The following is a 27,310-nucleotide window of genomic DNA, read 5'->3' on the forward strand; positions in this document are numbered from 1 at the left end:
TGGTGATAGGTATTGCAATATGTGGTGCTTATGTACCACTATGTGCCGCTATGCTTGTAAGAGCACATGCCAGCATGGGTGTGCGCAGGGTTCTCCTATAGGCGGAGGGGGGGGGGGGTGAATGTTTCACCGCAGCTCCCCTCCCCCTGCTCATCCGCTGGTTGACTCCGAGAGAACACAAGCCAAGCTTCGTCGTGGATGAAAATTACAGCATATCCACGGGTGAATGATGAAGAGCTTGGGCGAAGCTCCTGAAGCACTCATGGTTACACCGTGAAATGTTCAGTGGTTTCGCTCAGCAGTAATCAAAGCGATACGCCGCTTTGATTATTTTTCCTTTTTACTTCTTTTCTTATTTAATTTCTTTTTATTTTTTTCATTATTTTCTGTTTTTCTTTATTTTTTTACTTTTTTATCTATGGGACAGCGCCATCTAGTATATCGTCACCCAACTGCAGTTCACATGCATCTCTATGGGACAGCGCCATCTATTGCATGATACGGGAGACGCGACTGCGGGGACAAGCCGGATGGAGCGACGACCGACCAGGTGAAGCTATAAGGAGCTCCGCTCCTAAAAAAGTGAAAATGAAGCAATGACGTGCTTCTCACAACGGCCTGCCTTTGATCCCCGTCTTGCGGGGGAAATGGCGGGAAGCGAGAAGGTCCTGGAATGCAGTAGCAGGGGTCCGCGGTTGCCATTATCGTCAAAAACCGGCATGGTCACAGCCTTGCACTTTCGACAATAGCGGGACAAGGCCGATTAGGTAGAGGTATGCTCTCTAGGTGCAGGCAGACTTGGCGCACGACTTAGAGGGTTAGGGGACAGGCGGCCCCAATGTCACAACTTTTCCATTTCTCAAGTTCATATACCACCACATGGATGTACTATATACTAGTGTATTCCCATGCGATAACACGAAGTTTATGTTTAACTTCCTGCATTTTCAAAAACAACCCTCAAATTTCCAATAGTCGACATTTGCGATGTACTGACATTCGAGTACCATGTCCAATTATAAAATACCATTTCCATTTGTAAGGCATCATGGAACCGGCCGATTTTGCTGCGGCACTCGTCATAGGGCTGACGCGCTGGAGTTTTCAGTACTGTGGCGGAGCCTGGTGGCGTGCGCCGCAGTTGGTTGGGTAGTCAAAAATGGACGCCGACCGGTGAATTGCACAGTTTTCACTTGCTTTGAGCGTTTTACTTAATTTTGCGCGTAGTTTTTAGACTCAAAAAGTGCTTAAAACGTACGCAGGAACTTGTCCGCTATGCCTGCAAAGCCTGCCATGTTTGACGAGCGATCCGTGCGTCAACAAACCGTGCCGAAAGCAGGTGGACTGGGCGATGGCTCTGAGCAGCGCGCGGTCCCGAAGCGCGGTCGCCGCCGTTATTGTTGCGTGGTTAATTGCCACGATCATGAGGGTAAGGATCCTAATACGCGATTCTACCGGTTCCCCTGAAAGCCGTACGAAATGGAGCGATGGAACCGCTGGATACGTGCCGTCCGACGCGTGAAGTGAGTACGCGAGAAAAACGCGGTCTGCTACGTAACGTGCTGATTACTTTTCTTGCACGCATTCTATATAAGTTCTATATATATTCCCTGTGTGCAGTCGTGACGGCACGCCGTGGCTGCCGACTGCGAACACGATGATATGCAGCCCGCACATCGTGGGAAACGAGAAAAACGATGCCATGAGTCACCCTGCATATTATGTGCCTACGATTTTTCCGGCAGCTTACAGCCGGGCGCTGCCAGCTGACCCCTCAACTGGACTTGAGAAGTCCAGGTCCCCCTTCGAAGCGAAGCTTCGCCACACAACAAACATTGCACGCCGTCGCTCCTCGACCGCCAGCGCACGCTGACAGAATTTGACGAATTCCCTGGATGCAGATGTTGAAAATTACGACCGTGCATCGTGTAAAAGTGTGTTTGCGACTGAATGCGGCAGAAAATGGCACACGGCGCAAATGCGCTCATTCGGGCCGCCGCCGGCTAGCCTTCGTCACTGGACCTTTCTTAATTCCGTTTCATCGTGTAATGCACATCATTTTGGCTTTCTTAACAGCAATCTTTTCGTTTATGCACTGTCGCTAATCGCGCGAGCATGCCTCGTAGAACTTGCCTCGAGTTCAACGTCGTATGAGACTCGCTGCCCTTGCGAGTTGCAGCGCGCCGAAACGGTTCCTTCAATCTACTATGCACGTCGTAAACATACTTGACGTTGACGAGCTTCTTGCCTTTACGCAGATTGTTTGGCCTGAAGAACTCAGCCACGCCAGAAATTGGCCGAAATCCAGGGGCGTAGCCAGAAATTTTTTCGGGGGGGGGGGGAGGGTTCAGTCATACTTTATGTATGTTCGTGCGTGCGTTTGTATGTGCGCGTGTATATGTACGCCAGCAAAACTGAAAAATTTCGGGGGGGGGGGGGTTGAACCCCCCCCTGGCTACACCCCTGGCGCAGCACAACCGACAGCGGCGGCTCCATTGTGCATCTGAGCTTGCTGCTGCATGCGGCCGCCAGTCTGACTACTCGAAACCAACGAACTTATCGTAGGGGGCGCTCTTTAGCACCGCTTTCGCAGCGCCGCCTGGGCAGCCAGGCAGGCCTATAGAATTCTTACGCATTAAACCCAGGCGATTTGTGGCCTTTAGATAGCCCCAAACCACCTCTAATAATTTTTTTAAACACGAAACTGTTTTATGCCGGGGTCCACCAAGACTTTAGTGACGTATTTTCGTCACAGATAAGACGTCGACAAAATGGACGCTAATGGATGTGAAAGAAAAAATTGTAAGAAAAAGTTCCCCTGCCGGGTATCGAACCTGCGATCTCTTGGTCCACGACGACAAGCGCTCTGTTCACTAAGCTACCGAGGCAGATGTATGACACTCCACAAACGCGCCTTATATATCTCACACATTCTCTCTCGCGTGGTGCTCTCTATTGGTGGGGACGTGGGGCGGGGCGGGGCGGTGTCACCGTCTGGGAACGGTGAAGGGAAGTAATGCGGTATGACACTTACTAGCGCCGATAGAGAATCAAACGCCTAAACGATAATCAAACGTCTGTAGCTCCGCTGTTACGGCACCGTTTAGGAAAATTCTCGCGGCTGCGTGTTTGTCGAAGACTCGTGCACAACTCGACACCACAACTAAATTTCGAACTCTGGGTGGTTTAGGGACCCTTTAAAGCGCAAGCGTGGAAGCATGGACGAATTCGTTGTAGTATTTTGCATATTCGGGCTATTTGGTATATATTGCATCATTTCTCCTCATTTCTCCTCATTTCTACGAACAAGAGACTAAAAGAATAAGACGCACACCAGCGCTAAGTGTGTGTCGCTTTCTTTAGTCTCTTGTTCAAGAAGTTTTTGCGCTAAAAGAAATCATTCTGCTAATACTTTATGGCAGCGTGGACAAAAAGGAATTAAGGCACGTTCACACCGAGCACGGATCCGAAAAGCGGAGAGGCGGATCCGGAAAGCGGACGCGGATTATCCGCAAAAGCGGAAAACCCGCGGCCGCTTGGCCGGATCGCTCCCGGACCGATTATCTCCGCGCGGGAAAGTTGGCCGCTGTGGCCGCAGCCAATCAGGGCCCGAGAAGCGCGCGCGCAGTATTGTGTAGTGCTGCAAGATGGCGACACGTCCGCCGTGGATTGGTGGATTGCTCCATCCCCGCGGCGGAGCGGGCAGAAGGCAACGCGGTCGGTCTAACAGCCGCGCGGCCTCGCTGCCTCTCCGCTTTGAAAATCCGCTTGCCCGCTTGCGTGCTCCGGGTTCGGTGTTAACGTGCCTTTATAGTCGCTAGAAAGGTTAGCAGAATCAACGTCAGAAACAAAATACAGACGGGAGTGAAACAGCTTTCTTTTCACTCTCTTCCACCGCTTCTTTTTCCTAAGCCGATTTTGTGCTCTCCACATCACCATCACGCATTTCCAGTGCGCGTACAGGACAACGAGAGAGGCGTCAAACGAAAGCTTGTAATGACGATAGATGCACCCACTTAGCAACGAGCGGTGTGCATGTATACGAAACAGAAAAAAGATACCTAAAGCGACCCTAATGACTTAGGGATCTGGGAGTAACACTCACATCGGTTCTTGGTTAAACTTGGGTAAGGATGTAACGTCAACACGCCATACTTTCGCAGTCCTTCAGCCTAGCGAGTCCCACCCGTGGATTTCTGATATGTAATTGCTGTTTATACTAATTTCTACTAATTATATAACTTCAATTTTACCTTATAACGCGCCTTAATGTCCACCATATCATATGCCACCCTTGGCATAACCCATTTCATCCCTTTTATATACGCTTTTATATTTATCGGTGTTTTCAGACAACTCGCACCGGCACTAGACAGTGTGTTCTGGAACATAACAATCACTGTGACTCGGTGCTCGTCCCGCTAATAATGCGCAATTCGCGCCAGAAAGGCCGAAATTAGACCCAGATTCGCTCGCATACAAACACAATCAGATACAAACTGCGTACGCAAACACAACAGTAAGCGTCAACACGAACCTGCGTAACGTTCAGCTAGCGCATGAAAAAAAAACAGATATGACCAACGCACTTGATGCTTTCGTATTGTGTCGTGCAAAGGAAAGAGGAAAAGGAACTTAGTACAGAGGAAGCATAACACGATGAGGCCTTACGGAAGGGGGGTATATCCAAAGGGCAAAGTGAGGGGGGGGGGGGGGGGGGTTCTGCCGTTCTAATGCCGTTTCCTCTCTAAGTCTCATACAGAGCGGCGCACCATAACAGTTCGCGACGCTCGCTGATGCGATGGACGTGTTTGCCGGCCGCAAGTTGTATTGTCGCGTTACATGTATCAGATAAAAATATACAGAAAAAGAAACTGTGTCCGTGTGCCCCGCGTAAGTTTCCGCATTCAATGCTTCGACGGAGGTATGTCCCGGCCCGGCAGTGGGCTTCCGTTTTCGATAGGCTCGTTATATTCTTCTCGCTACAGTTATTTACGGCACGGCTAAATCGACAATGGGTGTTTTATAATAGACGTGTTTGGCTGGCGGGAGGGCTCCGCATGCGGCGCGCCTGAAGTCGGAAACGCATTCTACCGTGGCGCTGTATGGAATGTGACCTCGAACAATGGCGGACGCTTCTGTGTTGCCCCGGCCGTTGTTGCTTTGGAACCGTCTCTGTGTGGGTGATCGAAGCATAGATACGCGGTATGAAAAGGGTTGTTGGCTTGCGACGCGTTGTGTATAGGACCAATCTGATTTCGTTTTTTGTGACGCACGGCGCAGTAAACCTCAACGACTGCAGAAGTCACTATTTGAAACCGTTATACTGGGCTACCATTCAGTGGTGGGCATTTTCACTCCATAATTACCGGTCCTGCTTTGCGCTTTGTAGACATTTGCGACAATGTGACTTTCCAGTGCGGCGCTCTCGCTGACTGTTTTTTAAAAAATCCTTTAATTCTGCGACTAGTTCTGTTCAGTGGCTATCATATGCCACTAATCGTTCTCGTGATAGGCGCTTCATGATGCTGTTGTTTTAAATGACGCAGCTCGCCTTATCAAGTGTAAGACACAAATGATTGAAGCGTTTATATAGGCCCTGTAATAATAGCAGTAAATGGAAAGAGGAATCTATCGCCATTGTAGCACAGCGTTGGAACTCTGTCCCTTGTAGCACCAAATGTTGACACAACGTTGCCGCAACATTGAGAAAAATGCTTCAACGTTGTGGCAACATTGCGTGCTACTAGGGGTAATGGGTCGTCCTCTCGAGCGCCTTCTTATGGGCCGTCCTCTTCGCCTCTTCTTTGAGAGCACGTCCCTCGTGCTGAGAGTCCGCGCTCCGTCTTGACTGTCGCCGTTGTGGTTCGTCGCCCAGTGCCGTCAATAAACGCCTTTACCATTTGGTGGAGGTGCATGATTGCATCTGATTACTCGATGCAGGAGAGATTAAAAGTGACTGTCGAACAATCTTATGCAGTTTTCTGTAACTACTCTTAGAATAAATAGCTTAATATTATTCCATCTGCATAAAAAACTACGAAGACTGCGTAAGCGAGAATCAGAAGCACAGTGTCACATTTTATATAGGAGATGCTGCTCCTGCTTGACCAGTTCCTGCTTGACACACCAGGAAGGGAATGAAACAAACACACAAGATGAGAGGACGAAATCATTATTTCGAAGAGGAGTGCACGATAATACCCAGCACCTCCACCACTTATGAGGAACCGCTTTATTCGCGTCGAGCTCGAGCTGACACACGCTGAGGATGATATATACGAGGAAGTTGAACAAATGATGATAATATGTCCAGTTGAGAAAGAAGAGTCGGTGACTGCGCTCACACTATATCATCTCTTACAAAGTTGCATTGTAATTGGTGGTGCATAACATTTAATTCCTTTATATAGCAGACAACATGATTGGATCTCTGTCAGCGTGTCGTTGTTTACTGCATTCTAAGTGGCCAAGAGGGCTAGATGAAGCAATATAACATAAAAAGCTGATAAGTATCTAGACATCTGTGAAGAGAACCTATTTTACAGAGGGGGGAAAACGAACGCGAAACATTGTTGGCACCAGTATACGGGACAACACAAGGGGATAAATTCGGCCTTGTTAGCAAGACATGAAGCGATGTTTAGCGCAAAGTAACACGAGGATGAGAAGGCAGGACCCTTCTCGTCCTGTGTTACTTTGCGCTAAACATCGCTTCATATACAGGACAAGTTATGCTGTAAACTCTCATTCACTTCAAAAGGTTGACTAATACAAATATACTATGTTGATTGCTCCCTCGCAGAGTACCTGCAGAATGCATCCTGCTTCCGCAAGGTCTCCGTCGACAACTGCGGCGTCTTCTACACAGCCATGGTGGACCAGGTCACCAACCCGGCATCCAGGCACGACCACATATGCTGGTGCGTAAGACCCTTGATTAGCGCACCCGTGTAGTAACGTTCTGCCTAGTCAGCAAATGATACGAGGTGCATTTCAGTTGTTTATCACTACAAGCTCATGGGCTGGCCAGCGGTCCAGTTGTTAACGGTAACACAACTATCAAATAACCTACCAAATGGACTCCACGCAGTTTCTGTAATTGCAGTTTCACGCAGTTTGTACTTTGTTTATAGATGAGAGCGCATTCGACATTCGATTCGATCTGGTATTTGGTTTGATATCCGAAGGTTGCTCTTCTCGAATGTTAGTGTGCGGCTCGATTGAGAAATTTTGTTATTTGAACACCTGTACTTAAAAGCTACGCTTCTAGAAGCCTTTGCGAAGTCGATACTGAACTTCTCACTCTCCCGTGCCATGCTTTCAAACGCAGCTCGTACAGTCAGTTCAAGAGCTGCGTCAGCGAGCCCTTGCTCAGGTTGTGCGGCAACCGGGCAAGGACCATCATGGACCACTCCATGGCCTTTCTCATCGACCGTTGCGGGAAGTCCTACTACTCGTAAGTAACGAAAAGATTTTTTTACCTTGTAAAAATTGAGAAGCAATTGCACTCCGCGAACGTTGGTGACCAGTGATGACGTATCAGCACACGACACATGCTCTGGCAGTGCCAGGCGCCACTTAGCGCAAAGTTCAGCACAGAACAGGACTGGGAGAGGGCTCTTAAAAGCTGCGAGCTCCCAGTCCAGCTGTCGGCAGTCCAACAGGCCTGCGAACGGGCGGAGGGCCACGGCCTTCCAGTACCGGCGTGGGCGCGGCCAGCAACTGCGGCGGACTCCCCTTCGGGGGTTGTCTGATCGGGGTTCTCCAGGACCAAATAAAGTTCATTTTACCTTCACAGAGGTGACACAGAATTTCAAACCTTAGCCGACCACACGCCCTGCAACTAAATCCGATATGTCTGTCGTGAACATTTTTTTTTATTGCTGTTGAGAAATTCCCTTCTGAATTTAGCGCATGTTCCTTTTGAATTCTTCCATTTCAGCAGCTTGTGTCTTTTTTACGCGACATGCGTCGTCTTGTCTTCTGTTGGGCACATACGTTGGCGTTTGCCGCGAGTGTGTTCTCTTCTTCATTTTTAGTGAACCAGTGGTGAGTAGTCGGTAGTAAAATTGATAGTTGGGCGAGTTGGTAGTAGTGGGTGTTGCCCAATCGCGAACTACAGACATTTCCGAGGGACCATTCCTCGAGGGACAATTAAATTGTTTGCATTTTAGCTACTTTGAAAAAGAAAGGGTCAGGTGATTGAATAATGCGCATGCGTGAGGGAAAAAAGTGTTGGTGACGCGCCAACGACATCAGATACAATATGGCGTCTGATTTTTTCAAACGACACTTCTTCATTGCGAAACGCTGACAGAATACTTCTTTTCTGTAGAGAGAACGGAAATACACTATGTATTTTCAAAGTTCACTTCAAAACGAACATGCTTCTCCACTGGTACGAAGTCTCTCATTCCGTTTTTGCTTCCGACACAGCGGCTATATTCCGATGTGCAACTCAGTGTTGGTTTTGAAAGCCGCTATGATGCAGTCGTAATGATACTCTACAAGGAAAAGGCGAAAAAAGGTACAGTTTGTACATTTTGAACAAGAAAACATAATAATCAGAAAGACCACAAAACACTAAGCCATCTATTTTGTGCTTTTGTATGTCTTGCCAGCGACTTCTTTCGCCCGTGTACTATAGAGAGTACAAAACGGGTATTTAGCTCCATTGAAAACCTCAGATTTTTTCTTTGGGGTGAAATTAGTTACTTTTTTGACAGCACACAAGTTGCCTGAAGCTCTGCTTAACGAGACAAAAATTTCTTTTAAAGTACCTGAGAGGTATTCATTTGCACCAGCATAAATTTTAAGATGTTGTGTTAGATACTTACGAAACGGCCAGTGTATAGGTTAAAAAAGAGGGCTGTTGTGCCCGAATATAAATGAAGTGCAGGCTTAAATATTGCCATGCCCACTTCTCGTCTTGTTTTGACGTACAGTTGAAACCCACGCTAACGAAATCCCGAGGGAACGAAATTCTCACCGCAACGAAGTATTTTCGGAGCACCGGCGAACGCCCATAGGAGTCAATACATTTGGTAACTCGCGACTACGAAAGATATTCATACCGCAGTCCCTCATTAACGAAATTTTTGAAACACGAGCGCGAAAATAATCTACTCTCGCAACATTAACTACAATCGAAAACTGCTGAAATGCATTCATGCTACACTTAAATTGCGCAAACTATCGCTACAGCGCACTTGAGAAGCAGCCGCCATCATTGTTTACAAAAAAACATAAAAACATAAAGCTGGCGACAATGATGATGATGATGGCTTGCCGAAACACCTGCTTGTTATTGCGTCAAATCCACTTTTCTCGTGGAGTTTCGTTCGTTGACTTGGCTCTGTGCTTGGCTTTATCGGCTTTGCTCGCACATGGCCGCGTGTGTTGAGCCATTTGTGGAGCGTTTGCTTGGTCGCTTGGTGCAACGTGAACTGTGTGTTGCGATTGCTTCGTCCGATTTCTCTGCCTGCGAAGATGCCGGTGACAGCGCAGTGCCGCCGTCACTGACCAGTGCATGAGGCGAACTTTGTGCCGTGGCACACGAGATTACCTATCGAGAGGCATGAAATTGCTGCATGGTAAGGCCTGCCAAAGCAAACTTACTGACTTTTGGAAATAAAATGTGTTTTTTTGTAAATTCCATGTCTTTTCTGCCGCATTCTCGCGCCTACGAAATTCCCGCAAGAGCGAAATTTTGTGTTTTCCCCGCCGGTTTCGTTATTGCGGGTTTCAACTGTATTCGGGTTTGACCGGCAGGGACGGTTATCAACGCTCGACGCTGTCCGCGAAGCAATGTTCGAGAAGCTTCACGATTGTAGTAGATCGTTTTGTTTAGATTGCGACCCGCACGCGAATGTTCCAGCTTTGTCTAGAGATAATGCCGCCACCAGCGATATTGCTGGAAAGTTCGATAGCGCCTGTATAAAAGCTGACGCGCTTGACCGCTTGTCAGTTGATCGACGGACGACGCCCTGTTCGCCGCTATCTTTGTACAGCGTGTATTGCTGTAGTACTAGTTCTCATTTTCCGGCCACAAGTTCGGCCAAATAAACAGTTTCATCTTGCAAACGCCGACTGCTGTCTTCGTCGACGTCACGACCACGTGACATCTGGTGGAGGTGCTGCTTCTTCCATGATACGGACGCCCCCGCGAAGCGCTGACCCAAGCCCAAGCCGCGAGGAGGACGACAGCAAAGAAAACCCGGACCGTCGAACAAGCCGCAGGCAGAAGGGACTGCAGCCAGAGCACGGGCTCCTTCCCGAACAAGCCAGGCAGCCCAAGGTCCCAACACCCACCGCAGCGACGATGACCGACCCCGTGCAGCCTGCGCCGATCCTACTCCGGCAGCCCAAGGAGCCGCCAACCTTCCGCGGGTCGTCATTCGAAGACCCGGACACCTGGCTCGAGACTTTCGAAAGGGTCTCAACATTTAACAACTGGGACTCCGAGGACAAGCTGCGTCACGTTTACTTTTACCTTGAAGACGCAGCAAGGACCTGGTTCGAGAATCGGGAGTCCACTCTTCGAACTAGGGACGCCTTTCGCAGCGCTTTCCTGCAGACGTTTGCAAGCGTCGTCAGAAAAGAAAGGGCCGCAGTCTAACTTCCAAATGAAAGTGTTGCCATCTTTGGAGAGGAAATGACCAGACTGTTCCGACACGCCGACCCAGCCATGCCCGAGGACAAGAAAGTCCGCCTGCTCATGCGAGGGGTAAAACAAGAGCTCTTCGCTGGGCTAATGCGGAACCCACCGTCGACAGTCCAAGAATTCATCTCAGAGGCGACGACGATTGAGAAGACGTTGGAAATGCGCAACCGGCAGTATTATCGCCAATCGATTCAAGACAACCCAGCTGTTCATGCTATCGGCTCCGACGACCTGCGCGAAACGATCCGAGCGATCGTGCGGGAAGAACTACGCAAGCTCTTACCCTCACCGCAGCCTGAAGTTTCGTCGATCGCTGACATCGTCCGAGAGGAAATCCAGCAGTCTCTGGGCACCCCCGAGTCAGCGCAGCCGCAGCTGCAAGCAGTGACCTATGCTGCTGCAGCCCGACGCAACGCCCCCCCTCCTCGCCCAAGTCAAGACGCCGCGCCGCCCCAGCAGTTCCACCGCCACGCACCACCACCGCCGCCACCGACGTCATACCGCCCACCAGCCGGCCAACGATCCACGCCGAGGAAGACCGACGTTTGGCGCGCCCCCGACCACCGCCCACTCTGCTACCATTGCGGAGAAGCTGGCCACACTTACCGCCGCTGCCAGTACCGACAGATGGGACTGCGTGGTTTCGCCATCGACGCGCCGCGTCCACAGCGAGGGGAAAGACCACGTGACATCGCAGACTACCTCGCGGGAACGCAATGGACGCCCCGACAACCTTCCCGTTCGCCGCCGCCAGGCCGCTACGTCTCTCCCCAACGCCGACCATACACTGGCCCAACTCGGGGCCGGTCACCTAGCCCGTATCCGGAAAACTGACAGCAACCGATGGAGGTGCGGTTGCTGTACGACGAAATACCGAAGATCCTCCGCCGCCGACGACGACGCCACGACGAGACCTTCAGGACACCACGCGAACCAGACAGAGCCCTGACGAAGAAACTTCGCGGATCGAAGTAGACCTGACGACGCAACGTGGAAGCAGCGGTACAAACCGACGTAGCCGTGACCCGACGCCACGACCTAACTGCAACGCAAGACGACGAACTAGCGACCTCGACGTTCTTATCGACGGCCACAGCGTCACAGCCCTCGTCGACACCGGAGCCGACTATTCTGTCATCAGTGGACCGTTCGCCACGAAGCTGAAGAAAGTTAGGACAGCCTGGGAAGGCCCCGAAATCCGGACAGCTGGGGGTCACCTCGTAACGCCGGAGGGAACCTGCACAGCGAGACTCACCATTAACAACCGGATTTATCCCGCGACCTTCATAGTGCTGCAGCGTTGCTCGAGAGATGTCATCCTTGGTATGGACTTCTTAGGGCTTCATGGTGCAGTCATCGACCTAAGGTCCAAGTCGATAACACTGTCCACGGAAAAGACGCTACCACCGCACACTCCGTCAAGAAAGCACGCCTTGAATGTGCTGGAAGACCAGGTCACCATTCCCCCTCGCTCAAGCGTCATGATTTCCGTCGGTCCTCGGATATCAGCAGACCTGGAAGGCGTCGTTGAAGGCGACCAGCACCACTTGATTAACCGCAAGATTTGCGTCGCAAGAGGAGTAGCCGAGCTGCGGGCAGGGAAACAACAGTTATGCTCACGAACTTCAGCAACGAGTACAAGCACGTGAGCAAAGGCACGACGGTCGCCTACATCGAAGAATTTGTAGAAGCCAGCAATGCTTTCGGCCTCACCGATTCTCCCGAGCCTACTCCGACGAATGAAGCGCCGCTACCAGCTTTCGACGTCAATCCCAGCCTTCAGAAGCACAAACAAGAACAGCTCAAAACCCTGCTCTTGCAATACAAGGTTCTTCGACGCCTCGGCGCCCTTGACTACGAGGTCATCCCGGACGGCATTACGAACTCCCAGCGACGCCGCGCACGACCTGAAGTCGTCCATGTCGTGCGTCTTAAGCCGTTTTTTGCGCGTTAGCGAACCTGGGGACTCTATTTTTTTTCTTTTTTTTTTGCTTTGTTATTGTAATTTATTTGTGTATGCACTTGTTCCTTTTTTTTCCCTCCTATGTTCTTTCACAAGCATCGGGACGATGCTTTTTCATAGGGGGGCAATGCCACGCCCACTTCTCGTCTTGTTTTGACGTATTCGGGTTTGACCGGCAGGGACGGTTATCAACGCTCGACGCTGTCCGCGAAGCAATGTTCGAGAAGCTTCACGATTGTAGTAGATCGTTTTGTTAAGATTGCGACCCGCACGCGAATGTTCCAGCTTTGTCTAGAGATAATGCCGCCACCAGCGATATTGCTGGAAAGTTCGATAGCGCCTGTATAAAAGCCGACGCGCTTGACCGCTTGTCAGTTGATCGACGGACGACGCCCTGTTCGCCGCTATCTTTGTACAGCGTGTATTGCTGTAGTACTAGTTCTCATTTTCCGGCCACAAGTTCGGCCAAATAAACAGTTTCATCTTGCAAACGCCGACTGCTGTCTTCGTCGACGTCACGACCACGTGACATCTGGCTGGTGGAGGTGCGGGGTAGGCAGTCAGCGTCGGAGTGTTTTCTTCCGGACTTGTAAACGACGGTTATGTCAAATTCTTGAAGTCGTAGGCTCCATCGTGCGAGGCGACCTGAAGGGTCCTTCAAGTTAGCTAGCCAACACAAGAAGTGGTGGTCGCTCACAACTTTGAAGGGCCGGCCGTAGAGGTAGGGGCGAAACTTCGATGTAGCCCAGATGATGGCCAGGCACTCCTTTTCTGTTGTGGAGTAGTTGATTTCTGCCTTTGATAGCGACCGGCTAGCATAACTGATGACCCTTTCGAATCCGTCGGTCTTTTGCACAAGGACGGCGCCGAGCCCTACGCTGCTTGCGTCGGTGTGGATTTCCGTATCGGCGTATTCGTCGAAATGCGCAAGTATGAGAGGCGTCTGCAGGCGCGTTTCAATTCTTGAAATGCTTGGACTTGCGACGTTTCCCACCTGAATTCGACATCGGCCTTCGTGAGTTGCGCCAGTGGCTCGGCGATCCGTGAAAATTCCTTGGCGAAACGTCTGTAATAGGCGCACAAGCCGAGAAAACGGCGTACGGCCTTCTTGTCGGTGGGCGTCGGGAAGTCAGCGATGGCAGCTGTTTTCCGCAGGTCCGGGCGAACACCATCCTTGCTGATCACGTGACCTAAGAACAAGAGCTCCTCGTACGCGAAGCGGCACTTTTCAGGCTTCAAGGTGAGTCCGGAGGTCTTGATTGCTTGAAGTACAACTTCAAGGCGGCGAAGGTGTTCGTCGAAGTTTGAGGAAAACACAACGACGTCGTCCAAGTACACGAGGCACGTCTGCCACTTCAAGCCGGCCAGTACTGTATCCATAACCCGTTGAAAAGTCGCAGGTGCCGAGCAAAGACCAAATGGCATGACCTTGAACTCGAACATGCCGTCTGGTGTTATAAAAGCAGTCTTTTCTCGGTCTCTCTCGTCGACTTCTATTTGCCAGTAACCGGTCTTGAGGTCCATCGACGAAAAGTACTTTGCGTTGTGTAATCGATCCAAGGTGTCGTCTATCCGGGGAAGGAAATACACGTCCTTCCTCATGACTTTGTTCAGGCGACGATAATCGACGTAAAAACGTAGAGTCCCATCCTTCTTCTTCACTAGCACCACCGGGGATGCCCACGGACTCTTCGACGGCTGGATGATGTCGTCGCGTAGCATTTCATCGACCTGTTTCTTCACGGCCTCCCGTTCTCGCGTCGAAACTCTGTACGGGCTCTGACTGAGTGGTCTGCCGAATTCTTGACGACGACGAAAAGCAGTCCAGATGTCACGTGGTCGTGACGTCGACGAAGACAGCAGTCGGCGTTTGCAAGATGAAACAGTTTATTTGGCCGAACTTGTGGCCGGAAAATGAGAACTAGTACTACAGCAATACACGCTGTACAAAGATAGCGGCGAACAGGGCGTCGTCCGTCGATCAACTGACAAGCGGTCAAGTGCGTCGGCTTTTATACAGGCGCTATCGAACTTTCCAGCAATATCGCTGGTGGCGGCATTATCTCTAGACAAAGCTGGAACATTCGCGTGCGGGTCGCAATCTTAACAAAACGATCTACTACAATCGTGAAGCTTCTCGAACATTGCTTCGCGGACAGCGTCGAGCGTTGATAACCGTCCCTGCCGGTCAAACCCGAATACGTCAAAACAAGACGAGAAGTGGGCGTGGCAATATAGTGTAATGATGTTTATTTGCTTGAGTTCTGGACAGCACCAGGGCTGACTGTAAAAGCAAGGTACAGGTTTGGAAAACGAGTGGCGATCCCAAGTCAATATCTGGTAATGACGGCCCACTAGCGTTCTTCTTTGCTTGTTAGAATACTTAATTAAGTGAGGTCAAAGAAATGACATCAGTATAAGTTTGCTGTGGTTGTCTTCACAACATCTTTTTTTACGATAGGCACTTACCGGGTGACCTACAGACAATAGCTATGTGTTGGTATTCATGCGAGTCTATCTATCTATCTATCTATCTATCTATCTATCTATCTATCTATCTATCTATCTATCTATCTATCTATCTATCTATCTATCTATCTATCTATCTATCTATCTATCTATCTATCTATCTATCTGTCTGTCTGTCTGTCTGTCTGTCTGTCTGTCTGTCTGTCTGTCTGTCTGTCTGTCTGTCTGTCTGTCTGTCTGTCTGTCTGTCTGTCTGTCTTAGAGTGCGCATTTATGTGTGCCTTTTTAAAGAAAACCGTCGCGGTGAAGACGTCTGGAACCTCTCATGTTTTCACGTCGCGCGCAGGTTATCCTACAAGTGCCCCCGGGCTCGGGCCCTGCCGCTTGCGAGTAACGAGGCCTCGCCGAGTCCCGATCGTCTCGTCCTCGGCGTCTACAGTAGGTTCTGGCCCGGGCACGAGCACGCGTCGTCCCAAGAAGTCCGTCGTCTCGATCACCACCTGGTATCCGCGCACAGCCGTCTATACCCTCAAGCCCACACCCAGCAGCCAGGTATCTCGCTACAGCGCTGCCGCGTCCGTAAGACCCAGCACGGCGCTGGCGTACGACACTTCTGTGCGTGCCACTGCTGGTGCCGGCGTTGCTAGCCAGGTCCAGATGAGTGCGACACACCCAGTCCTTGGCGTCAAGCGGCCAGCCAGGGATGTGTCGACGCAATAACAACGCTTTGCATGGCCAGTGATGATAGTCGGTTCTATAGGCACCGTGCAGTGGAGTTTTACCTCATGCAACAGCAGCGCCGGAATGCACAGCCTAGCGAGCGGAAGAAGAAAAATTGGCCTGCTTCCGGAGTACAGGCGAACGCGGCACGGGCTTCTCCCCTCTTCGGTCCGTCCATGATTGGGCGGACCATGACCGGGCACTCTGGAGACTAGGCTGACCTTGCAGACCATGATCGCAGACTATATGGTCTGCAAGACCTGCCCAGTGTTCAATGGCTGCAAGACCACCCTGTAGACAATGACGAGGCTGCTCTGAACACGCGCATCACTTTTACAAGACTTTCGGAAGGACCAGAGCCGAACTAGAGGGAGGACGCGCGCGCTTCGTATGCTTCTTGCCTCTAGCAGCTGATGTCGGCGACACTGGGCACTTCAGTGAGAGTTACATGGCGCCCTCCGGTCAGTGCTCGGTGCTCATCGGCCTGCTTACGAAGTGTAATGGTAAAAACAAATAAATGGAAAGTCAACGGGACTTATCGACAGAGATTAGCCCCGTATAGGTAGTTACTCCATTCAAAAAGTGAGCTCGAGGCAAAAGCTAAATTTCGCTCGTCGTTGTCGGCCTTTGCTGAGAAAAAGATCAACTCAAAGGCTAGCAGCGAATTCATTTTTGACAGGATTTGGGCCAGGAGTGCTGCGCGTACTTCACGCGCTCCCAAGAGTGCGCCTCTGGTTACCTGCAGCTATTCCAAAATATCTTGAAGACACGAATTAAACAAAAATGGTGATTCCCTTACATACGATTATCCGGTAACTGCAGCCTCATGCATGCATGGCATGACCACGAGGCAAAGTGTTCGTTGTAGTGCAACCTACACGCTACAGCATTTTGGACACACGTGCTGCTTGTCCCGTAACGCCATTATACTGAACACATTGCGCTTTGCACACACACTGACAATGCGAAGACGGCACTGGACAGGATGTCGAAATCGCAAAGCGTAGAACGTTATTGGCGGTTAAACTGAGACGTGAATGATATAAGATGCAAGAAAAAAAATTTTTCGGTACGCTTTAAGTGTGCACGATTCTTGCTAGAGAATAATTTCAACGCTCAACTATGAGACATATACTGAGAAGCTAAGCCCAAAGAAACAGTCAATATCATGCTCAGATACCCTAAACTCGTATCGCGCTTTCTTGTGAAACTTTTATTTCTTCACTTATGTGCAGCATATGAGGACACAGACAATAACGCAGAGAAGGTAGAAAGTGAAACGCACACTTCTTTTCACCATTGTGTAGTCGGCATGACCAGGCTGAATCAGTCACATTTAGCGTTGCCTTGTGTACAGCAAAAGCATTAGGAAGCACGTTAGCTCCGATAGCGAGCTTGATATAGGTGAAAGGCTTATTTCAATCTGGGTGTATTGCCTCTTAATTCGAATCCCGTTCTTCGTGCTAATTTTTTGTTGCCTTGTTAGAAACGAATTAAAATTATGACGCGGCCTTTTGTCGTGTGGATTTTAGTGGAACATGCTCTCTACAACGGTTATGTCGAGAGCGGGAGAAAAACGAGGCGTGGTTTTCATTTAATTTTGGTTCTTCTCATGTCCCAAAAAGCAGCTTGTGAGACTGTCCTTTGTACAAAACGTAGCCTTCATGTTTGGCTCTTTGACTACGAGTTCGTTATGTAACGCAGCCAGTGCAAAGGTGCGTCACCGTCATACGGTCAAGCAATGCAGGCTTATTACAGAGACGGTCACCTCTGGACAGGCCATGGTAACGTAAACAGATATATCTCTACTGATTACACAAACCCTCCCGGCATTCAAAGCTGTGTTGAATGCGTTCCTTATTTGTTCTGGTCGACCTTCCGTGAATCGTGCTATGAGAAAAAATGTTAAGGACGAAAAGCTCGAGCCGGGAGCATGGCTTTTGGGTGAAAGCAATTAAAATGAAGAGAAACATACCAATTGTTAGGGTTATGAAAGATAAGACAAGACTGGCTACTGTGGATGATTCTGAAGCCACACTGGCACCTTCTGCTAATCACGCTTAATACGATGTGTCGCGGTAATTTTTAAAAGTATTGTAAACACGTCCTACGATAAAAATTCACGAAATCATTTCACGTGTATTCATTCACTGTTCTTGCTTCGCACCTGTAACATACACGCACAAGTCTACTTTCTTCTTGGTGTCATCGCTTTGGGAATAAAGATTCTCGGGGAGTGTCCTGCTGACTTGTTGGAGCTTGGCTGTTGAAAATGCATGCAAATTTAAACATATAGCGGATGACCAGAATAACGGCGCATTGACGCTGAGATAGCGAAGCTTGTTTTGTATATACGTTTTCTTTCGTCCGCTTGATTGGCGGCTCTATATTGGGTTATTTTAACGATGGAGAAGAAAAAAGAAAAGTTGCAGAACGTTGCCTCCTTAGGTGAGATCATGACACCTGCTCTTTATTTCTTCTATTGCTCAGACTCTCATGCAAGATTACTATTATAAACGACTGTTTCATCCTGTAATCGTTGTTTGAATAAAGTTTATTTTTCATCCGAAAGTGTGCTCCAGCATTTCATCCGTGCAGGCTAGTGTGAATTTTAAGGAGACAACAAAGGTGTTACCTCCGATCAGTTACCTTTAATGCTTAATTGATCTCTGATTATGATAACTGCATGAGGCATCACACCAGTACGGCAATCTGTGCATTCATTGGCGTGTTCTGGTGGTCTACAACGCAAATGTCTCTTCGCCTTTTGTATATTACCTGCTCATTCTTTCTCTGCAAGGCAGCGCATGTCTTCCAGGTCGGAAGCCAAAAAAAATAAAAAATAAATAAAGGAAGCTGAGAATGTATCGGCTTGCTACCTTTAGCCTTTGCGTCAAAGAATCGACATATAGAAAGCGTGCGACTATTTTGTTGTTCTTGCTGCGTGTTCGCATGCTCTTGTTCTTATGCATGAGCGAGCCTTCGATAAACTTGCATAAAGAAGAAATGAATTGTTTAGACAGTTATCTCTAGCGTAGACCAGCACGTGTGTCTGATTGACGGGTGGTGCCCCCTTTACCGAGCATGCGCAGATAATGTTATGCGCGCGTTCTTTTCAGCCACAGTGCGCCCTTTCAGTTGATAGTCGGCGTCTGTGTTGTCAGGCTGTTTTCTCTCTTGTTCCTTCTTCACGCCTTACCTTCCTTCGTGATGAATCCCAGTCAACTAGCTCAACTTTCTGTCGTGATAAACTTTCCAATTCTAGGCAATGCTTGTTTTCTGAGAAGCGTAGCTTTCTTCTTGTGTTTTTTTTTGTGTGTGTGTGAAAACACCAGAATAAGGGAATGAGATGATGATGGGTTATAAGGTGGCAGCACGTTCTCTGATGCACCCAGTTTCTCGGTAAGTACATATACGTCTTTTGCTCGCCAGTTTTTTTGCTCAGTACTCGCTCGCCACGGTGGTCTAGTGATATGGTGTTCGACTGCTGACCCGAAGATCGCGGGATCGAATCCCGGCGCCGTGGTGGCCGGATTATCGATGGAGGTGAAAATGCCTGAGGCCCGTGTACTTCGATATAGGTACACGTCAAGGAGCCGCAGGTGGTCTAAATTTCTGGAGTGCTCCACTATATGGCGTAATGATATCGTGGTTCTGGGCCGTTAAACCTCAACAATTATTATGAGTTTCCTGCTCAGTATATAATAATAATATATCGAGTTTTACCTGTCAAAACCACGATATTATTATTAGGGGCGCTGTAGTGGAGTGCTCCGGAAATATCGACCACCTGGGGTTTTTTAACGTGCATCGACATCACACAGTACATGGGCCTCTAGCATTTCGCCTCCATCGAAACGTGACCGCCGCGTCCGGGATCAAACCCGCGGCTTTTGTGTAAGCGGGCGAGCACCGTAACCACTGTACCACCAAGACGGACCCTGCTCAGCATTTGACAGGCTTGGTTTACCACATGGGAGTGAACTTGAGACACTAGGCCCTCTACCAACTTGAAAGACATATTAGTCAAATCTTATGTATTTAAATATCTAACTATCAGAATCGTCCTCACGCTGCTCTTCAGGATTCTTAGGGCTTTCGCGCGACGCTATCACAATTAACACACATGAAAATCACTTGTTAGTTGTGTTATTCGCATATGAAAATGTAGTGACGTCCCTCCCTGCTTCGTATCCTGCAGTTGCCGCTTCCCGACAACTGCAGCTTATGCAACCGAAGTCTTTTCCGGCAAACGCGTGAGGCGAACGCGACGTGCTTCGTATTGTTCGGACGCACCTTATCACCTGTCACATGGTTATGACGCTTGTCTTGTGCCCCTCTTTATTGAAACGAATTCTGGGGTGTGTCACCTGCGTGCGTAATTTTAATGGAGATAGGCACTTTTCGCTTCACTTTGCGAGATGGTTTTCTGTCGACTGTTCTGTCAACGGAGATGAAGAAATACCAGGATCCGAGTTCTACAGAGCTTGGATGTAGAATGGGACGCAGGACACAAGCTCTCAGCGTTTTCGTCAATTGAGGTATGTTAACGGGCATACTAACAGTGTGAACAACAGGTGTAAGATGCAAGTATTCAACGCAAAACTCACGCGACATTCGATGTGAAGGAAGTTTGTGTATTTCGCACGCTTCTATGCGCTTCTAACCTCAACTCGTTGTCGGCGTGATTTCGCTTGTACACGATTACTTCTGAAGAAGTGGCGTCGGTTGTTTCAAGGGGCACTAAAGGCAAATAACATTTTATGTCAAAGAGAAAGGTCAGTGCTTTAGAACGTCTAAAACTTCAATATTATACACAGCAACACTTTAGTAATCGAGAAATTAGGGTAAATGTAGGGCACGATTTGCGCCACCAGTGGGAAATTCTGGAACACCAGCTCGATGACGTAGTACTAAGGCCCCAGTTCAATTAATTAGAAGTACTCAAACTACCCCCGACAAAACAGGACATTTCACTGCAATACAAGACGGAATAAAATGATTTTTTTTTTTAAATTTCAGTATGATTCATGCAAAAAAGAACTTGACGTTACCCTTGAGAACGACCCAAGTTCCGTTTTCACTGGGATGTGCTTCGCTCAAGCCCCTTAGAGTTGCTGTATATGCTAACTTGCTAACTTTAGGTAGCAGAGTTGCGCGTCTGTCTTCCAAGCACCGGTAGCAACCATGCATTACGGGGAAGCTGACGTTCGGGCCAATTTTCATATTCCTCGACGCCGCCGCTGCAGCGAACTCTACTGACACTAGTCATCGACAATGAAGTTAATGACCGGTCTTCGACACGCCTAACATTTCTATCAGAGACATGGTAGGCATATCGCCTGCAAAAACAGAATGGGTCTTCGCCGCATCGCTGTGGTTGCTAGACAGACCTACGCGCAACTTTTCTAACTAAAGGTAAGCATATACAGTAACTCTAAAGCCCCTTGCTCAGCAGCGCCGGCTGTCGGGCAGTGCGGGCAGGGGGAATGCTACGTCAGAATGCCGTTCTCGGAGACGTGTGGTTTGAATTGCGCTGACGGTATACGGACAACTAAAACGTAATATTCTTCCAAACTAAGCATTCACTCGGTACGAAACAAGCACTACGAGATTTTCTGGAACGCCATTTCAACAATTCACGTTGACTTAATGTGTGCCTCTAGTGACCCTGTAAGCTGCACAGCGTCACCGCATACTTGAACGGAAGGACTTGAGTCGGAGAGTTACCTGCTCGGGAAGTCAAAGGTGTGCCGCAGGTCGAGCAAGCGCTTGTTATTCAGGCAGACATATCATTCAAAACATTCTGTGTAGGCTATATAAACAGCATGGCTTCCATTTGTTAATTTCGTCACCGCAATTCTGACAACACCTAACATTGGAGAAGAGCTCGCTTTGTTAAAAACGTTTCACATACAATCCACACGTGCCACAGGAAAGGGTAATTTCAAAAGGCCTTCTGAAGTGGGAATTCGTATGGGAAAGCAATGGTATGGTTATCCTCTGTAATGCCACTTTATCCTGCCCTTCGAGCGGATTTAGAGAGATTGTTCTTGCGACTGAAGCTTCACATATTTTTGGTATACTGTAACCGTGGACATGTTCATTTCGTTTTTTTTTTTACTAGTGAGTAGACATTTTTCTTACTTTCTTTGGGTGCGTAGAAGTCTTTTGTTTCGCTTTTGCGCTCTTGATTTCTCGTATTCACGCGAAGACGAAAGATCGCGTGTGTAGCAAGGGTCACACTTTCAAAAAAAATAAAATTCTTCTGCATTTATTTTTGAACCCATTTTTCTCAACCAACGAGAAAGGAAGCCATCGGATAGTTAAAACAGTCTACTTTCAGTCTATCGGTCACTAATTAGAATCCATTTACGACAGCCAAAACATTCTTATAATCACACAAAGACTTCCCTATATGAAATAGTCTAACTACAGCATCGCCAGCTATGGCTGGGCATGCTGTTTCTGCAAGTTACATTCTGTACAGTGAGGTAGGCTAGACTGAAGGTGTCAGAGGGTTGCCAGCCCGTCTGTATAAAGTGGAAAACGTTTCGCTTCTGGATAACACGAGAAGTTTTCTTCATGCCCGCGTACTACAAATGGCGCTATAAAATAACGGATAGCGGAGGGCCTGCAAAAAGCTTGCAGACCTACTACTCAGAATTTCCTGGGTGAGAAGTGTCACGTGGATATGCATGCTTGTCAGCCGTGAACTGGGCGCTGAAAAGAGGCAATCATTTATCCTAAATTTCGACTAAGAAGCACCGTCATCATCACCACTACTTCACAGTCACCACCTTTCACATGTAGAGACATATCTATTACCCGAGTTATCTACCTAAGTAACACTTCCTTGAGCTCTTTTTCATTGCGGAACACTTCGTAGCCGAGTCGCTTCAAGATTGGAGCACACGTAGCCTGAATCTCTTTCACGCGATCCCAGCTGAGCCTCTTGGTCCACCTGAACGCGGTCGCACTGGACTGCCTGAACGTCGAGTAAGGGTTTCGGAGTACCTTGGTGTCGTTGACGGCCGTGTGGGTGCCGAGAAAGTCCATCACACCGGCCGAGAAGTCCAAGCGGAGGGCGCGAAAGAGAGCCTTCGACTCCCCGACGGGCGACTTGGCGACGTCCTCGTATCGCACGCGCACCGTCGCCTCCGGCAGAAGCTCTCTGAGCTCTTCGAAGGCGTCCAGGTCTTCGTTCATTTCTCTGCAAAGGCTGCTGGCGTTCATGCACGTCGCGGATTTCCTACACCAGGACATGACGCTCCTGGAGGAGATCATCCCGCGAGGGTCGCGAACGAGGTACACGACTCTCAGGTTTCTTCTCAGCTGGAAGCGTTCAACCTCAACCACTGCAGGACCTGGACGACGCTGAGTCGGGTCACCTTGACGACCTGGACGGGTGAACGTCGACACACGTCCGCCATGAAGTGAGGGTTGAGGCACACCTTAACCTTGCGAGCGCACAGCTTCATGAGGAACGCGTTGGGCGCGTAGTGGTTCCAGCGCTTGGGCGCCACGGCCAAGTAGTCGGACATGCGAGGGAACTGGCACTGTGAGGTGGTTCGCCAGGATTTCCAGACCCCGAGGCGCCGTCAGTGAGTCGAGGCGTTCGGCGGCGCTCAGAAGGCTGAGTGGTTCGTAACTGAAGAATGTCCTGTTGCTCGTCGATGACAGGAGTCCGCCCAGAAAGGACGAACCCGATCGGAAATAAGCTAGCAGGAGAATTCTCTTCTTCTTAGCCGGATCGACGACGGCGTAGCTGTCTGGAATCCTCGGCAGCACCGTTTCGTTGGCCTTCGGCTTGTCGACTCTGGCATCCAGGACTCTCTTGGGACCCAACCTTTAGCTTGGCTGAAGTATCGTTCATTACGACCTTGTTCTGCGTTTAGTTTTATCGGCGCCTATACGTCTCGAAACATCTTGTGAATCGATGAGATGATGAGGCTCTCTGACACTTGTGTCAGCATACGTCAAGTCTGTGTGGTTTTCAAGCTGATGTTGCCCTGATGGTTTCTTGACGAGCCAGCTGCGCTCACGCGTTCCCGTCGTGTTTTCTGCAGCTAAAGTGCGCGAGCTTACTGCGCTTGACAGCATCTCCACTTTCACTGCGACGTCAGCCGATCCGCGCGGTCCGACGAAGCCTTCGGTATCTTCTTGATCGAACAAGGCGACGGGCAGCCCCACGGACACCGTATCCTGGTACGCGCGTCCTATGGCGGCACGCCCGCGGTTGCCAGGGCCACCTGACGGAGACCCTCGGTCCACGTAGATGGCGAGGTTCTGCGTGTGGTAGGATATGATGGGACTCAGTTGACCAATCAGGGCTATGCAGGAAAGGGCTACCAATGAGCCGAACGCTGCTCGTGGAAGGAGCCTCACCCACAGTCGAGGCTGCGCCGTCAGCATTCTTGCTTTTGCTCTTGCATAGCTCAGGAAACTCCAGCGTATCGCACTCAGTGTTTTGCTCTTCGGCAAGAGGGATGTAGCAATGTGCTGCGGCGATGTAAAACTACACGAAAGAGAGCCTACACGAGTGTAAAACTACACGAATGCCGAAAGAGAGCCTGGCCAGAACTGTGTGCTTTTGTTGAGGGTTTTCGCAGCCGGTGAACGTATGACGCAGTATTCAAGCTCTTCGAGAGCGCGCTCGCGCCGTTCGGAGTGAGGTACGGACACAAGAGAGGTAAACGTGTAGGCTGTAGCTTTTCGTGCATGTCTGTTACTTTTTTTGCGTTTTCTTCTTACTCTCCCAGTCGTCGCAAAAAACTGCTTTCGGTCTATAATGGCTGCCACCTCGGAACGTAACGAGAAAGAAATAAACCAGAAAGTGCGCGAACACGTGCTACACCGCACAATATGTCCTAAATGCGTGTCTCCGACCCGACCTATTCATCGGCGCGGGGCGCGCAGGTACCTTGTGCGAAAGCGCCTCGACGAAGTCGTAAAAGTTGTTTTATATACCAAAAGCTTTCGATGCGCATTCGATATGCCAGGCTGCCGCTGTCAATGCCTCTTGCGTCGACACTGCACCTGGTACGTGTGCGCGTGCGTGCGTGCGTGCGTGCGTGTGCGTGCGTGCGTGCGTGTGTGTGCGTATGAGTGTTTGTGTGTGCGTGCGTGTGTGTGTGAGTAAGTGTGTGTGTGTGTGTGTGTGCGTGCGTGCGTGGCGCCCTTTCATGCGAATACTTATTCAAGTAACCCTATCTAATTAAGTGCGAACTATGATGGACTGTCTGCAAATGTGCGAAATTCGCGTAACATAATTCCAAGGCACTCGACATTGCATGCCAAGAAGGAAAATGAACTTCTATGTTGTTTTCTGCGAGTTTGAGTAATTAATCACAATTAGCTTGTAATATCTTTTTTATTATTGTGCCGTCGGTCATCTTTCATCTTTACATAAAAAGAATGAAATAGTTGGCTCGAAATGCAATCGCAATTCGTTTGTTAGTTGCATTATTTCGAACGAAGAAAAATAATAGTTTTGACGTTCGTCCGAGAACGCGCCCCCGTCGAACGACCCGTCGAACGTAGCAGTTCCTTCGCCAAAGTAATCGGCTAAAGTCATACGCAGCACGTTGAGGTTAAGCAACGGCACACTGACTATGCAGAAGGTCCAGTTCATCCTATGCGCTATCTATCTTGCTCTATCCTGGCCTCTAATCCAAAGAACTGACAAAAACAAATTGTATCCACATATGTGGGCGCAATCCGCATACATATAGCCTCAAGGGGATATATATAACTTGCGAGGGATAATCAAGCAAGCGATCATGCAAAGCTTTGCTTATATTGTCACGTGGTTGTGACGGTGCCGAATGCAGCAGCCGAAACGGGAGTGGTAGAAGTCATTATCGCAAAAGCTTATTATTCCCAGCAAGTGAAAACACACGAAGTGAAGTCATGGCTGCTAGCGTAGTCATCGGTCGTGAGAGAGAAAGAGACTACTTTTATTCGTAGAAGGATAACTATATGTTCCTCGTATGGTGGAGGCCTTAGTGTGGAGGAGGGCCTCCGCAATCCCTCCGTACACCGGCAAAGCCGGGAGGGGGGGGGGGGGGAGGGGGGGTTGTAGTGCCCAGCTCCATTAATATTACCTATGCAAGGTCAAATGGCTTCGCTCAGTCCTTTTAAATACCTGGCTGATTACAAATTGAAGGCTACGTCTTAGCAACGTTGGCTTAGCATTGTTGACGTTAGCTACACAGAAATCAGCCACGACTTTCCAGGTTCCACCCTTAAACAATAAATACAAAAATCCGCGTCTACCAGTATTTCTGCACACAGTGCCACTCACTGGTTGCACCATTGGATTATTTGCTTCCATAAAAAACCCACGAAACAAGTGTCAAAGCCCCACGATATATGATAAGGCGTGTCCGAACGATGCGGCCAAGCGCATAGAGTTAGCGTGTGCATGCAGGGCTGGCGCATGCAAAGACATGAAATAATAGAATGAGAGAGACTCTAAGACAGAAAGAGAAAGAAAGAAAAAATTCGGCAGATCCCACGTACTGGGGGAATCGATGTTATGCGAAGCATGCGGCGGGAAGGTGACTGGCGTAATTTTTACATTGAGTGAAACTTTACGAAATGACGCTAAAGATATGTGCAAATGGTATACGCACTGTAAGGAGTCGGGTTCGGCGGGTCTCGTCACGGTAGCTGGCTCCCGCCGTCCGTCCCCATAGCTGATGATTCCCAGTGAGGAGGCGCGTTCTTTCCGGAAGGAACGTAAGTTTATTTACATGATTAAGGGATTGGAGTGAAAAGAGCGCAGAGAAATAACGTCAAAAGTCTTCGGCTTTTATAGCCCCGAGACCGTCACTGCAGAAGCACGGGCAAACCGGTGTCAGCGTCTCCCGCCAATCCGGTGACCTGTCGTCCTGGCGTCCGGCCTCCCGAAAGGAGGCAAAGAGTCACACAATACACTCGCCACGCCCCGAAGACTCGTGGGTGAGAAGGTCGGCGAGGAGTTTCAGTCCAAAGGGGAAAGGGCCGATGACCTCCGCTTCCACTGCCAGTAATACTGGGAAGAAGCGTTGAATGATGGCTGCCTCGGGTGAAGGCCCCACCTGGGTTGATGGGAGCGTCTTCAACGGCACACTCCCACGCTAACCAAAACGCACGATAAAGCGGGTGTGTCGAATTTCGGAAAACAAGCAGACCGCTCCCCCCGGCGCAGGTTAATTTTCCCTGCTGCGGTAGGGTAGAAGGCAGAGGTGGCTGGGTGAGAATCTCTCCCGCGGTGCTATCTCACGCAGAGAACAACAAGCCAAAAAGGGGTCTCCGAATTCCGACGTCCTTTTTCTGGGAAATCCATCCACGGCGACATGTCCACTCGCTCGGCGAAAGCTCCTCCAGGAAGAATCGGCGTTCCTGCCTCCGTCTGAGCGCCGATACGGGGGGGAAGACAGCATTCTGGCAGATAGCTGCACGCTCAATAGCGTCTGCCTCGATGAATTTTAAGGCCAAACGTAACA

General features: G+C 49.4%; 1 pseudogene; it reads left to right on the top strand.

Moving 5' to 3' along the window:
- Positions 1-16,494, top strand: part of LOC119371909 (uncharacterized) — an 80,920-nt pseudogene extending 64,426 nt beyond the window's left edge.
- Positions 16,495-27,310: the final 10,816 nt, after the last annotated feature.

This window comes from Rhipicephalus sanguineus, chromosome 10, assembly GCF_013339695.2.
Source record: "Rhipicephalus sanguineus isolate Rsan-2018 chromosome 10, BIME_Rsan_1.4, whole genome shotgun sequence".
Classification (NCBI taxonomy): Eukaryota; Metazoa; Arthropoda; class Arachnida; order Ixodida; family Ixodidae; genus Rhipicephalus; species Rhipicephalus sanguineus.